Below are 13,370 nucleotides of genomic sequence, written 5' to 3'. Positions count from 1 at the left end.
GCAGGCACGGAGGGAGGGAGGGAGGGAGGGCTGTCTGCAGGATCGTACTGCTCTTATCACTAAAACAAGGGAGTGTAAATCTTCAAATCTTAACATGACCACACAGCAAACGATTTCCCCCCCTTCTGATTTCTCTAACAGCCTCCCTCTGCTGTGTTTCTTTGCAGCACCGCTGTAGGTTGAGTTTTGCAAGTGCTCCCTTTACTGTGCTCAGTGCTCTCCTTGCAAAGTAATCCTCAATTTGAAAATATTTTGTTGGGGATTTAGATGTCTTTGCTATACGCAAAATCTCAAAATACCTTAATCCATAAAGAATGGCCCAACATTTCTTACCATGGCACAATCACTTGAGCCACAGAAGCATCCTTCAGAAGGTAACATGCTTGTTAACACTTTTTGACCTGGTGCATAGTAAACCCTGTCACCCATACAACCCAGTGCCTCTCTCTGTTCTTTACACAGCAATGATGGTCTCCCCTCCATCGTCCTGGTTTGACGATGTCCTCTCGGTTAAACATTACCCTCGCACTCAACCCTTTTATCCTTGTCTGATTGATGGGTCTTCAGGGGGCCTTAAGTGCTCCTACAGGTCCTGTGTCGCTTCCTAATTGTTGCCTTTGCCCCGTCTTCAGCCTTCCAGGGGGAAAAGTTTGCCATTAATTACCACTACTTCATGGTATATCAATCAGAATGTCCCAGCAGGCCTGTAAACAGCCCTTACATAGCAGAGTGCTTGTAAAAGAGTCGATGATGTCCGATAAAGTCACTCCTGTGGTGGAAATACCATCTTTTGGCACATTCAGGAGCAAGTGTCTGATCGAGCTCTCTTTTAATTGTTCCTATCATTCATGTTGACAGGGACGAGACCCATGGGTGCTGGACGGAGAGAAGACTCGAGATGAGAGGAAAGATTTCTCCTTTTCATGTAGTGAACTATACATGTACATTTTTTAAATGTACAATCACATTTAAATTGACAGATTTCTTTCTTTTTGAAGCTATTGAAAACAAAAAAAAAACAGGAAACATTGGTTTCTTGCGACAGATTGGAATTACTACAAGGGAGGGGAGCTGCTGATTGTTTATTTGTGGAGGAGCTGCAGAGGAGGTGTTCAAATATTTCAAACCCACACTTTTTACAAAACAAGACTTTTCATTTACTTTGAATTTACATTTTTTTCACTACACATTACTATTTGGCAGGAAAAGCATCATTTGAATAAATATAATAATAATATGTTTATTTGGTATAGCACCTTTTACAGAGCGAGGTCACAAACTGCTGTACAGAATATTACCATAATAGTATTAACAACAATAAAAAATCATTTAAAAAAAAGTGAAACATATTAAGACATCCTGATATGTAGCAAAGCAATATAAATGAAAGTAAAATGGCTGATTATGCCTGGGCTATACTTGGAACAACAACATTGACAATTATTTGCTGAAAAGTGGTGGATAGCTGCTAAATAGATTGATTGAAATACTGCACAGGTCTTCAGTGCAGTTTTAAGGTAGTTTACTTTAAGTGAGTGTTTGCATTATGTTTCAAGTTTCATTCACAAGGCAACATTTATTCCAGGAATTTCATTTTATCAAGAGCTATTTTGCACATTAAGATTTTATATAAGCCTACAGAACATGTGATTTTATTAAAATACATGCTGCATTATTATTAGATTTGAACTGAAAAGTAGGCCTATATGTAAAATTTTTGCGATTCATTTTGGCACCATGCAGGTAAAATAATACTCTGAAAGGAGTAGGCTGTGATGAGTACTTTTAGTTGTGTACGTGATATTTTCCTCTTATTTACTTAACTTAACTTAATGCAGGACTTGTATTAGTGTGGTTTGAATATTTTACACATGTAAAAAGTCAGAAGAATTCAGTCATCATATTGCTACTTCTGCAGAGAATATCATCTGAAAAACTCAAGCTGCTCTCTAGTGATCACTTGTTCTAGGAACACAAACATAGTGGCCCTGTCAGCGGAAAAAAAACGGGGTCATATTATGTCTTCCTTTATTGTTACAGCAGACCTGCCCTGGCAGCCACATTTCGCGTGGGACTGGTCTTAATCGAGAAGAACATCAAAGTAGTCATGAAAGAGACGTTTCCAGGAACCCGAGTCGCTTGTGCCTCGAAACTTCATCTGAAGAGAAGTGCTTACTTGGTGCCCCCTGTCAGCACCTCAGAAACCCTCTGCTTCCTCACATCCATCTCTCTCCTGGAGAATGTTCCCAGGTGGCTCCGAGCTTTCAGTGAATCTATGATGGAATGCATGAAAATGGTCTTTTCATTAGAGCAGCAGCGAGTAATACCTAATGCAGTAAAAGTGGCTTTATTTCAAATGATTTTTTTTTTTTAACCTGTAGAATGCAAAAATGATTTTGAAGCTGCCAACTTATTAAGTGTTTTTTTTCTTTTCTTTTTTCTAACTAATGATTGAGGACACTGGATTTTAGGCTTCTCCACAGAGAAAGGCTGAGGTATTTGAAATGCCTTGAGCTCTGTAAATTGTCTCTTTTATTGGATATACCCACGAGGTTTGAAGTTTAACCTCATAAGTAGCATAAACAGACACGTCCCCAGGATGTTATCACACTGGTGTTATGTTGCATGTGGCTGCTCAATGATTTGTGGAGGACACTTAGGATTTTTAACCATTACATGGTCTTTGTAAACACGAACCAAAATTGATATTTTGTTCTATGAAGGTTACACGTTTGTTTTATTATATATTTTACCCAGAAAGACATGTAGGCCTATAACATAATTTATTTATTTGCATTTATTATTCTCAGCTGAAAGTGAGCTTAAACTAATGCATGGTGCAATAACCTGCATTAAGTCAACATAGGTTTATTGATTCTTTTACAGTATGTCATCAGTAGAATGAATGTTTGGTCTTTGCTTACAGCCAAACTATTGAGGTTGTGAGTCAGAGAAAACAGACTCACCTTTGTACCAGGTCACGTGATTTTTTTTTTTTGGGTCAAGGTAATGCTTACTTTTAAGGTTCCTCATCTTTGGGTTTGGTCAGGCAGTGATTAGAAACTACAAATAATTAAACTATGTATGTGTTGCTTTCTCCTCTGTAATCAAAGCCAGACTTTAGGTGGGGGGGGGGGTTGATTTCCTATACAATGTGCCAATGTTCCAACATTTGTCTGTGTAGTTAACAGGTTGCTGTGATAACAGCTCATTAAAGAGGATCGCGGAGGTTGTAGGTGGAGTCACGGCAGCCGGAGAGAGAGAGAGTTTAACCCCGGGGTTGAGTTCTCTGGCGGAGTATCGCTTAGTCACCGCCGTTCACCGGGAGAAGCAGCGCCTCCCTGTGTACACACCGATTGGTTGGAGATCTTGACGGGCTCGCCTTCTCCCTTCTCCACAGACCGTCTCCAGTCCAGGGCGGGGCTGACTCTCCGTCAAACTGAATTAGCCTACAACCGGCAGAAGAAAACTTAGCCCGGGTCGATCCATGGAGCAGTGTGGGAATGCTCTATCCGTAGGTGGGGAGCAGAGAACCGGACGGCAGCCACATTTCGGCCTCATACATCAGCCTGGACTGCCGCTGCCGCTGCCGCTGCTGCTGCTGTTGTGATCAGGAGCGACCAGATTGAACACCACGGCACCGGGCTGGGCTTAGATAACATCTGTGGGTTGCCAGAAGAAGCGCGTTTATTCCTGCTGCTATCAGGATGATGTGACGAATCACTCATTGGCTGCTCGGGGAAAAGAAAATCTGTGGAATCAGATTTTTTTTTAAATTTTTTTTTTTTTTTTAATCACTGCTGGAGATCATCTGAGCCGGTTGTTTCTAAGGGTAAGTTGTGTCATTATTTCATGAATGTCTCCTGAGGGTTTGCCATACGGAAGGCAGCGGCCGTAGGAAGCGCTCACGCGTCGTGACCGCGGAGGAGACGAGGGATTACTAGTCGATTGAATTTTTGGTCAATTGGGGAATCCTTCACTGACAGGTTTGAGCAAAGTGAGCAGGCGCTGGTCGTTTGTGCCGCTTTTGGTGAAGTTCACATTGGAAAAGTGCTTAATTTAAAGGGCTCACAGTATTATAGGGTCTACCTTTAGGCCTAATCACCTTTTTTATAAAAGTGTGTAACCATACTCATTTAAGAGATGCTGAAGTGGAGTCAATGAACTGTGACATGAGCCTCATTTACAAAAACAAGACACAGGCTGAGAAGCTGAATAAGAATAGTCTACTTTTTTTTTTTTTTTTTTACTCAAACATGACCCCATTCAGAAGTAGACTTCTTGCGAGTGTCAGAACCAGAAGCATTAGAAAGCAAAAGATTACTCTTAAAGGTATAGCCTGATATTTGGCAACATTACATCATGTGGGCCGTTCTGGAGACAGATGGAGGTCATCATGGTCTCATTGCGATGTGACACCGTTTAAACCTACATGTAGATTCATTGCGTGACTGTGTTTTTGAACAACTGAACACTTTTTTGCAACACATAAAGTCACACCATGACCTCATGCATCTTTGTCACCCACTTCCTCCTCCCTACTCTGCCTCCTTTCTCCTATAGTCATCAGCTGTATCGGCGTCGTTTCCCTCGAACGCTTGATTCATTGTCACTCAATTCTATCGTCTCACAAAGGTTACGCTGGTCGAGACCATGTGGATAAAAAAAAAGAGCATCCAACGGAATTTACCTCTTGACCTCTGAACCTTAAAGTACTCTCTCTTCCTCAGATCTTTGTTTCCTTCTGAAATGTGGTTTTCATGAGGCAGTAACACACAGTGACTCCAAGTGAGTCATGGCAGACAGGCACAAAGGGAACAAATCCCTCTAAATCATATGCATGGGGCCACCTGAATGTCTAGATTTGACTCATCTGAGGATGAAAGCAAACAAAAGTGCAAACTTGTTGTCATGGGGAAGGTTACGCTCTCCAATGTCCTACAATACCTGGCCAGACTGAAGTGAAACCGTACTGTAATAGAAACTGCTGAGTTATTTTGGCAGACAGGACACAGGACCACATGGCCTGGTTTGTGTGCCCAGTGTTCCTGAAACTGTATCACATGGAGGGAGGGGTTATCATGGCTCCGGGTGATGTAATCGCACCGATAAAGCTAGGCCTTCATGTGTGATAGTGGCAGGCATGCTCATCCGCTGTATCTCCTCCAATATTCCCAAAGTGTGTGTGTGTGTGTGTGTGTGTGTGTGTTTATGTGGGTACATGTGGGTATATGTGATACTTGGAGTGAGCTGGGTGTAGTTCTGATGAGGCAGGTGGACTATCTGTGTTGACCGGCTGGTATGTGAGTTTTTTTTTCAGGGGGGGCTGCTGAAGGGGGCCACACTGTAGTCATGCCTGCATGACTCATGGCGCGGTATCTGTCTATCTGTCAGGCTGGCCAAGTGCACAATCTTGTACGACTGCTTCATGGTGTTGCCTTCAAAAGAGCTCCAGCCCTCCTCTATTCATTCTGTAAGAGACTTTCTTTCCCTATCTCCCAAAGCATGCATCACTTCTCAACACTATAGCACTGTTTTGTGGCCTAATCACTTCAAGACGATGCACCCAAAGGCAGGACACAGTTTCTGATGTCCAGATTGCAAGGCTTCAGTTGGATTACATTAGCAGCCACAGATTTACTGGAACAACCCCCCCCCTCCCCTGAAATCTGCCCGTCTTCCTAGCATGGGTGTACTCTTTATGATTGTTAGTCATTGTCTTTAGTCCAATGTGGACAGAGTGCTCTCTCTCCCCAAACAGACGAAATGAGCGAAACTGAGCTAAACAGTCCCGTGTGTGTGTGTGCTGAGCACATGCTTTTCCAAAATAACCTCGGGCTGTTTCACCAGCAAACACATCTGCATCACGAGGAAAACATTTGTTCACTTGAGAATCTTGTTTAGCAGGGGACCTAAACTTTGCATGTTTTGAAATCTGCTAAGAACATACGTTTAACAAGTGATGCTATATGGTGAGGTGTCGGGCTGTGCGATATATCGTCATGTGTGCGCCTTGCAAATATGTGTATTGATGCAGACGTGAAAGAATCGATTATGGCTGCAAAGCTGCGATGACAGTTTTGAAAGACAGTCGACCATATGGTGCAGTTCACTTTAACGCCTTAGCCATAGCTCTGGGATTCAAATATTGTAATATATTTCTAGGATCTCTGAGGACCTGAATTGTGTTACGAAGAGTGTTTAAGTTGTAGGATACTTCTGCTTCTGCTGCTATTCTCAACAATAAAGAACAGCTGTCGTGGTGAATTCTGTGTAGGACATGATCATTGTACAAAATCAATGGACGTGTATCACGATATGTATCGTATCGTGGGGTTGTGGGAAATATCAAATCAAATCAAATGTGGTAATAGGCTGCTATTCGGTCTGCCTAGCTATCTGTACTACTTAATGGCAATGCATGTCTTGAATGAGACTACTGTATTATATTCTATACTGCATGCTTGTTCGTCGATCAGCGATTTCACTCGTTCACATTTAGTTGAAATCTGTCTGAAGGCTGACTTCAGCATTAAAAAGATCAAATGCACGGGCTGCCAGATAGCCTAGCTGTTATTCCAGGCCCCCCAACCCGGCTGTTGGTTCAAATCCAACCTCGGCCATTCGCTGCATGTCAGCCCCCCCACTCTCTCCTCCCAACATTTCCTGTCTTTCCTCAACTCAACTTAACCCTCCTAGGGTCCTTCGGGTCAAATTGACCCGTTTTTAAAATTTGAACATCAAGGAAAAGTATGTTAAAATTATTCTTTTTCTATGAAACTTCTTCTGCATGGCTGATTTACTGTACTTAATCTCCCATTTTCTATCTGATTCTTTTTTCAATATATTGGATACATGTATTACAGTAAAACTCAAGAAAGCATTGATCTCCTTCTGAAGATTCTTGAACACCCTTAAATGTTTGAAAAAGCCTAATGAGTTGTATTAATAAAGAGAAGGGTCAAATGTTTCTTTTCAGACTGTCATATATCTGTCGTCTTTGTGTTGAAAAGTGTTCTGGTGAGCTGTCTCCTGCATGCGCTGATTTGTGAATATGGGGCACGGCAGCAGCAAGTAGAGATGTCAAACATCTTAACCAACTTGTTCTGCCACTTCAGAGACAATGTGCATGCCTCCCTGCAGAGTAATAATGCTTACAACGGGTTCCCACAACTGAACTCCAACCGAGGTTGTAGCTTGAAAAAGCACGTCAGGTATGGTTTGTCAGGGATTGATGGTGAGAGAGCCCAGAGGCGGTGTTTGATCTCAACCGTGCCGGTGCTCGATCATTTCACACTTTTTGGTCTTTGATGTTGTCACGGTTTTGACAGAGTTGTCAGGAGTGGGAGCTGTGATTTTTTCCCCCCCCCCACATGTCAGGTAATGTGCTATGTGTGTGTGTGTGGAAAAGAAACAGATATGTGTGAGTGCAGTGCAAATGAATGCAAGAAGGAATGAAAGATACACTACGCAATTATACCAGAGTAAAAGGAGAACTAATATGTGCCTTTGTTGTTCATTGAATTACACGTTAATTCGATTTTATCGTCCTTTTTGGATAACGGGTACCGCGCTCGATCTCGGAGTGCTTTCCCCTCTCACTGCTTGGTTGTGTGACTAACGGCCGTTGCGTTCAGTTGTTTCACATCCCATGACACCTTAACGCTGGCATGATGCAGCGGCCGCCATGATGTTGAAGTCAGCTGTGATGTAATGCTATAATGCAGCAGCAGGGCTATTTCAGGTCCACCTCTGAGCCTCCAAGGCCTCTGTCTGCCAGCAGCCCACCCTGCCCCTTTCTCTCATTCAGCACCTCATCTGTCATGAGCCTGACAGACTCATGAAGCAACCATTCACAGAATTTACTAGAAACCTTCAGACACACAGGGTTTGGAGGAAAATCAGAGGTGTGGTGACTTTGAAAATACAGGTTACTATGAATTGTTTTCACAGTTATCTGGTTAAGGCCAACATTAAGCTTTGGCAGGGATGAAAACATCTAATTTAGGGTTGGTATAGTTACAGGGTGTCGTTGCTCACATAGCTTTTTTTTTGTTGTTTTTTTTCCTCATTGACTGGCTGGTTAACCTCACGACAAAGCCCATTTCCCGGGCCTGTGGGAATGCTGTGCTTTTTTCCTCTTTCCTCAGAAGGCGAGCAATGCCTCTTTGAACTTTGATCTTCCGCAGAGGGCGTGTTTGGAGGTAACTCAATAAATATCTGTCTTGACCGGTTGCCTCAAGAGAAAGAGAGAGAAATATGTTGCTGGCTTGTCAGGTATGTTGCAGTTGTGTCGTCTTGCCAGGGCGAAATCCTTTGACGGAAAGGTTTTTGTTCCAACGCTAGAACAACAAGATCAGCTTGTAAAAAAAAAAATGTCATATGACAGAATTCTACAGATGACCATTTAAGCAACCCAAAAGTTGTTCATATTAACATGAATAAAAGCCATTAGTCACATTCTTTGAAACCTTCTTCATTTGATTTGTCATAGAAGAGTTACGTCTGTACTTTCAGTGCGTTCCGATGCATGCTGTAACAACACTGTGTTGTGTCTGTTTACTCGTTCTCAGATCATTGTCAGGCCAGAGGACTACATCCAAGAACACCCTGACTGATACAGTAACCCAGCAGTGTAACAGCAGCTATGAGAGTGCAGTTTTAAATAGGATACCCCCCCTCCCCCCTCCTCCCCCCCACCACCACCACCACCACCACCTCCAACCATTACCCCTTCCACTCTTCCTCCCGCCCCAATGTCTCTGGCACAGTCAGCCGTCATACCCAGAGGCTGTGAATCCTCATTGTGTATCACCAGACTGCAAGTGAATGTGAATGTAGCTACACACACACACACACACACACACACACACACACACACACACACACACACACACACACACACAGATATGTATTTATATATACATATATGGCGGCTGACAGTGCCAGAGATGTTGGGGCAGTCTCACAAACATCACGTACCATGCAACAAACTCACTGCAGTAGCTTCCTGAGGGTGTGTTTTTAACCTCCTCTCTGATTTGTCTTTCACTGTTTTTTGTTTTTTTTTTCAGAAGAGGAGGATCTTAGTGTGAATGCACTTCTGTTTTTCCTGAACTTGGACCCCTGAAATAAAAAAAAAATCAGTGCAGAGAAGAGGTTGCACCATGACTCCTATATAAATATGAAGTTGTACTTCTTATTCAAATATATGTATTTGTCAACCTGTTTGATATATGTCAGTCTGACAGATTGATTTGGCATCAAGTCAAACACTTTTTGAACAAGTACCTGATTCATGTAACCTTCAGCGTTCCCCTTTTTCCACTCCCTCTCTCTTTATATCACTCCTGTGCCAACTTTCCCTTCCATTTGCCATCTGACAGCGCTTGTAACGCTGCATGCCAGGGGAAAATGATGTAAAGCCCTTTCATTTATGGTGCCTAGTTGATCACGCCCAGTTTATAGTGAAGGCTCATGACTTTGAATATGCGGTGAAGCATACTCACTCATTCAAACACAAACAGCAACTGTAGTGCAATTCTTAAGTAATGTATTCCTCTAGATTGTCGGGGTTTCTACGCCCACGCTGTTAGTTTCACTTCTCTCATTTTGCCTGAATTAGACCATTTGTCGCCTCACAGTATTACATTTCCCATTGTTTGTTGCTGCTGCTACGACAGTGTTTGTTGCTCTCAAACACTAGCAGAGTAAGATTGCGTCCCTCCACGTAGTAGTGTGGGACTTGTGGAGGAAAACTGACCATATTTCCAATGGACAGAGCAAATAAGGAGGCCTCCCCCACACTGGGCTTGTGACTGTCCCAGAGGACCTGCCCCAGCCTTCTCGGTTCTTCCTGTGCCTTTGTCAGGAGTTTTTTCCACAGATCTAGTGGCCCAGCTGCATGGCTTCATTCTCCCTTCTTCCTCCCCAGTCACCCTAGCTTTAATTTGTCCCATGTTGGAGACCTTGGCTTCACCTCTGGGTGTGTCCCTGGATGCTCCGTCACTTTCTCAGAGTAGTTTATGTCAGTGTCTTGCGTGTTAACTGATTATTGCCGTGAGATTATCGTTATCATTAACAATAACCTTGGACATTAGAGTTTTATTTGCGTGATCACCAGTCTGTTCTGATTAGATTATTTCTTCAGCCTGTGCTTTTGTGCTGACTGCAAATAAATGCCCGAATGCAATCACTCACAGGTGTTGCTATTTTTGTCTCCTGCACGCTGGCAGCACATTGCAAAAGAATCTGAGGAGGAGGCTGGTTTTGGGGTGAAGTTTACACTTGCATGAGTTTGCAGGTTGAAAAGGTTAGAATAGTTTTCATGTTATAATTAATTAGGCCATCTAATGCGAATGTTCTGAATGAGTGCAGTTAGTCCTGTGTTCATTGATCCACTACAACACGTGGATCTACGAGTGCTTGTTACTATTTTAAAGTTGTTTTTTCTTTGAAAGCTGCTTATCAAACTTTCCGATACACCAGTTTCAGGAATGCCTCTGATATTTCTTTAAGTTCAACGTCAGGTAGCAAGAAGTACACCGCTCGATTCACCTTTTAATACCTCAATTAAGTAACCCCTATAACGTTTTTTTTCCCATTAGAAAACAGTAAAGTGCAAGCAGGGAGTGTAAGAAGATTTTAAGAAGTGTAAGGGAGGTAGATTTATCTCTCTGCTATAAATGAAATGTGCTACACACACACATGCAAACTGGACTTAATGCAAATCAATGGAGAGGTGTAAGAATGATGGGGCTGCACCAGCTGTGGCTCAGTTGGTAGACTCGTCGCCTCTCAACCGGAAGGTCGAGGGTTCCAGCTGGACAACATGTCCGATGTGTCCTTGGGCAAACCCTGAATTGCTCCCGCTGCTTCGGTGGTGGTGTATGAATGGGATAAGTTACTTCTGATGGATGATACTACATAGCGATCACTACCATCAGGGTGTGAATGGGTGGGTGTGACATGCAGTGTAAAAGCGCTTTGAGTAGTCGGAAGACTAGAAAAGCGCTTTATAAGCTCAAGTCCATTTACCATTTACCACACTGACAGGCACAGGCAGTTCAGAACTGAAGTCGGTGACCTGCGGGTTACCGACCCCAAGTCTCTACAGCCTGGGCTACTGTCGCCACATAACATCAAAGTTAGCAAAATGTCAGAAATAAGCAGTCTAGGTATATTTACATGCAGAGTTAAGTTAGCCGCTGCTAATGTTAGCCTAGATTGTTTTGGAGATTTCACTGAACTCAGTCAGGCCATAAAACAATGGTAGCAATAACATTAAATCCTTATTAGGTAGTAGTATATATGGCTGTTAAATAATTATAATATTAACTACATAACTTTTTTAACATGTGTTAGTTTTGCTTGGTACCAAAATATAAACAAATAGCCTAAATGGACTCGTGCTATTTCGCAGTTTAGCGCTTTCCTAGTCTACTCAAAGTGCTTTTCAGTTCACGTCTCAGTCCCCCATTCACATCACATGCACTAACTGTTGGCAGAGGCTGCTACGTAAAGCCTCCAGTAGTGTTATCTCTCTCCATTCATACACATGCGCACTCTGCTGACGCAACAGTGTGAGCGATTTGGGGTTCAGCGTCTTTCCCAGTGACACTTCCACATGTGGCTGCGGGAGCTTGGGAATGAATCCCAGACCTTCCGGTTGAGAGACAAACGCACAAGTCTAGTTATAGGAATGAGTATCAGGAAGGGAAAATGGTGTTGAAACATCTCTTCCAATTTTTTTTTTTTTTAAAAGGGGCTAAAATGATGAGATTCCCACGTCGACCCAAATCTCACCAAACATCCATTTGTGTCATTTCTCCACAATCTTGACTATTTCACACCCTGTGACAAGGTGTATCATGACCCGAATGTGTGCCCCAGCACTGACTGAGTAACGATCAGACCCTCAGATTTATCCAGTGGGCAGCAAATATCAGAGACAGTGTTTGTTTGTTAAGTTCATTTTATTACATTATTACAGAAAAGTCTGAACAGAGGGGAATGTTGTGGTAGATGGTCAGGGAAATGAATGTGTGTGCTCTTTGCGCCACATGCAGCGCTGGGAAAGAGGGCGTATACTGTAGCTGCGAAGAAGCACCCGTTTATCATCCACAAGTCATGCCCTACCAGAAAGACTTAATGCAGGGAGGACACTTCACCGCTGCCTCGTGTGCTTTTATCTCATCCAAATATTTGCTGTTGTAAAAGATGAAACGGATCCAAAACACAGGATCTCTTGTTAAATAAACTAGTTGTTATTTGTGCTGCTCCATGTGATGAATACTGTAAACCCTGTCGAATAATTAGGTTTCTGCAAGTGTTGACTCAGCAAAAATAAATGAAAGTCCTCCTACCTGTAAGACGATCCAGTTTTTAAAGTGTGAAACTGCATGTGTTTTTGTGCAGAAGCATGGCTTTAGCGTTAATTGATATTCTGTCCTTCACTTGACTCTCAACTGATGCTGTGAACACCTACACAGAAACACTGCACACACACACACACACACACACACACACACACACACCCGCCCACACGTGTGTGAATGTGTACACATATTCACACCCTGCAGTGGTGAAAATCAATGCACTCAATAATCTGCAGTCAGGGCTGTCACAGTCCTATTAATCTGTCCGAGAAATATTTTCTGAGAAATGAATGTGAAGGTCAGAGACACTGAAGGAATTTCAGAAATGGTATGAGGTGAATTGTTTGAATGATTGACGAGGAGTAAAAGCCCCAATTAGACCTTGATATGAAGGTTCAGTATACCTGTGAAAAATACAAGTAGCTTTGAATCAAACCTTTGTTTTTTTATTTTATATACTGTGCATTTTGAATGTTTGATATGCTTTCATTTTCTACAATTTAAATAGTCGCTCCTCTCTTATTTATTCAGGTTTCATTTGTGGGTATCCTGAAAGGGGTTTGGGGCGTTTTAAGGGCAACAGCTGCGTTCAACAAGATAACGAAATCAGCCGAAGAGGGGTTTTCCAACTCGCTCAGTCGCCTTTGGCTAACTCTCAGAGAAAAAAACAAACAAACTTCAGGCTAGTACACTTTCATTAATTCTTCGGACTTTGATTCCAAAGAATTGGAGCATTTATTCACTGTAAGCACGAGTCATTTTGTTGTCTTGATTATGTTTTGGAACAGCTTTTTAAATTCTTCAAAGTCATTCATACTCTTGAGAGGCAAAACTTTAATTTGATGGTGTAATAAAAAAAATAAAAAGTCAGTTAAGCCAATGATTCTTGATTGCCTTCAGAAACCTTTTAAAATGCCAAAATCTGACGTTGACTTTGGAAAATATCGGCATCATGAAAGACCTGACATCCTCCGTTCTCTTCTCTGCGTGAAT

The 13,370-nt window shown here is 42.4% G+C and overlaps 1 protein-coding gene across 3 annotated transcripts in view; it reads left to right on the top strand.

Annotated features, from left to right (window-relative positions):
- The first annotated feature begins 3,326 nt into the window (after positions 1–3,326).
- rhbdf1a (rhomboid 5 homolog 1a (Drosophila)) overlaps positions 3,327–13,370 on the top strand; it is a 29,842-nt gene continuing 19,798 nt past the window's right edge. For 2 of the 3 annotated variants that reach the window (XM_065964633.1, XM_020655901.3), the window contains exon 1: positions 3,327–3,832. The gene's annotated coding sequence lies outside the window, so the exon portion shown is untranslated. The remainder of the gene's footprint in view (positions 3,833–13,370) is intronic. The other variant, XM_065964634.1, reaches the window with a different exon arrangement.

The sequence above is a fragment of the Labrus bergylta genome, chromosome 16, assembly GCF_963930695.1.
Source record: "Labrus bergylta chromosome 16, fLabBer1.1, whole genome shotgun sequence".
Taxonomy (NCBI): domain Eukaryota; kingdom Metazoa; phylum Chordata; class Actinopteri; order Labriformes; family Labridae; genus Labrus; species Labrus bergylta.
This window is presented reverse-complemented; position numbering and strand designations above follow the sequence as displayed.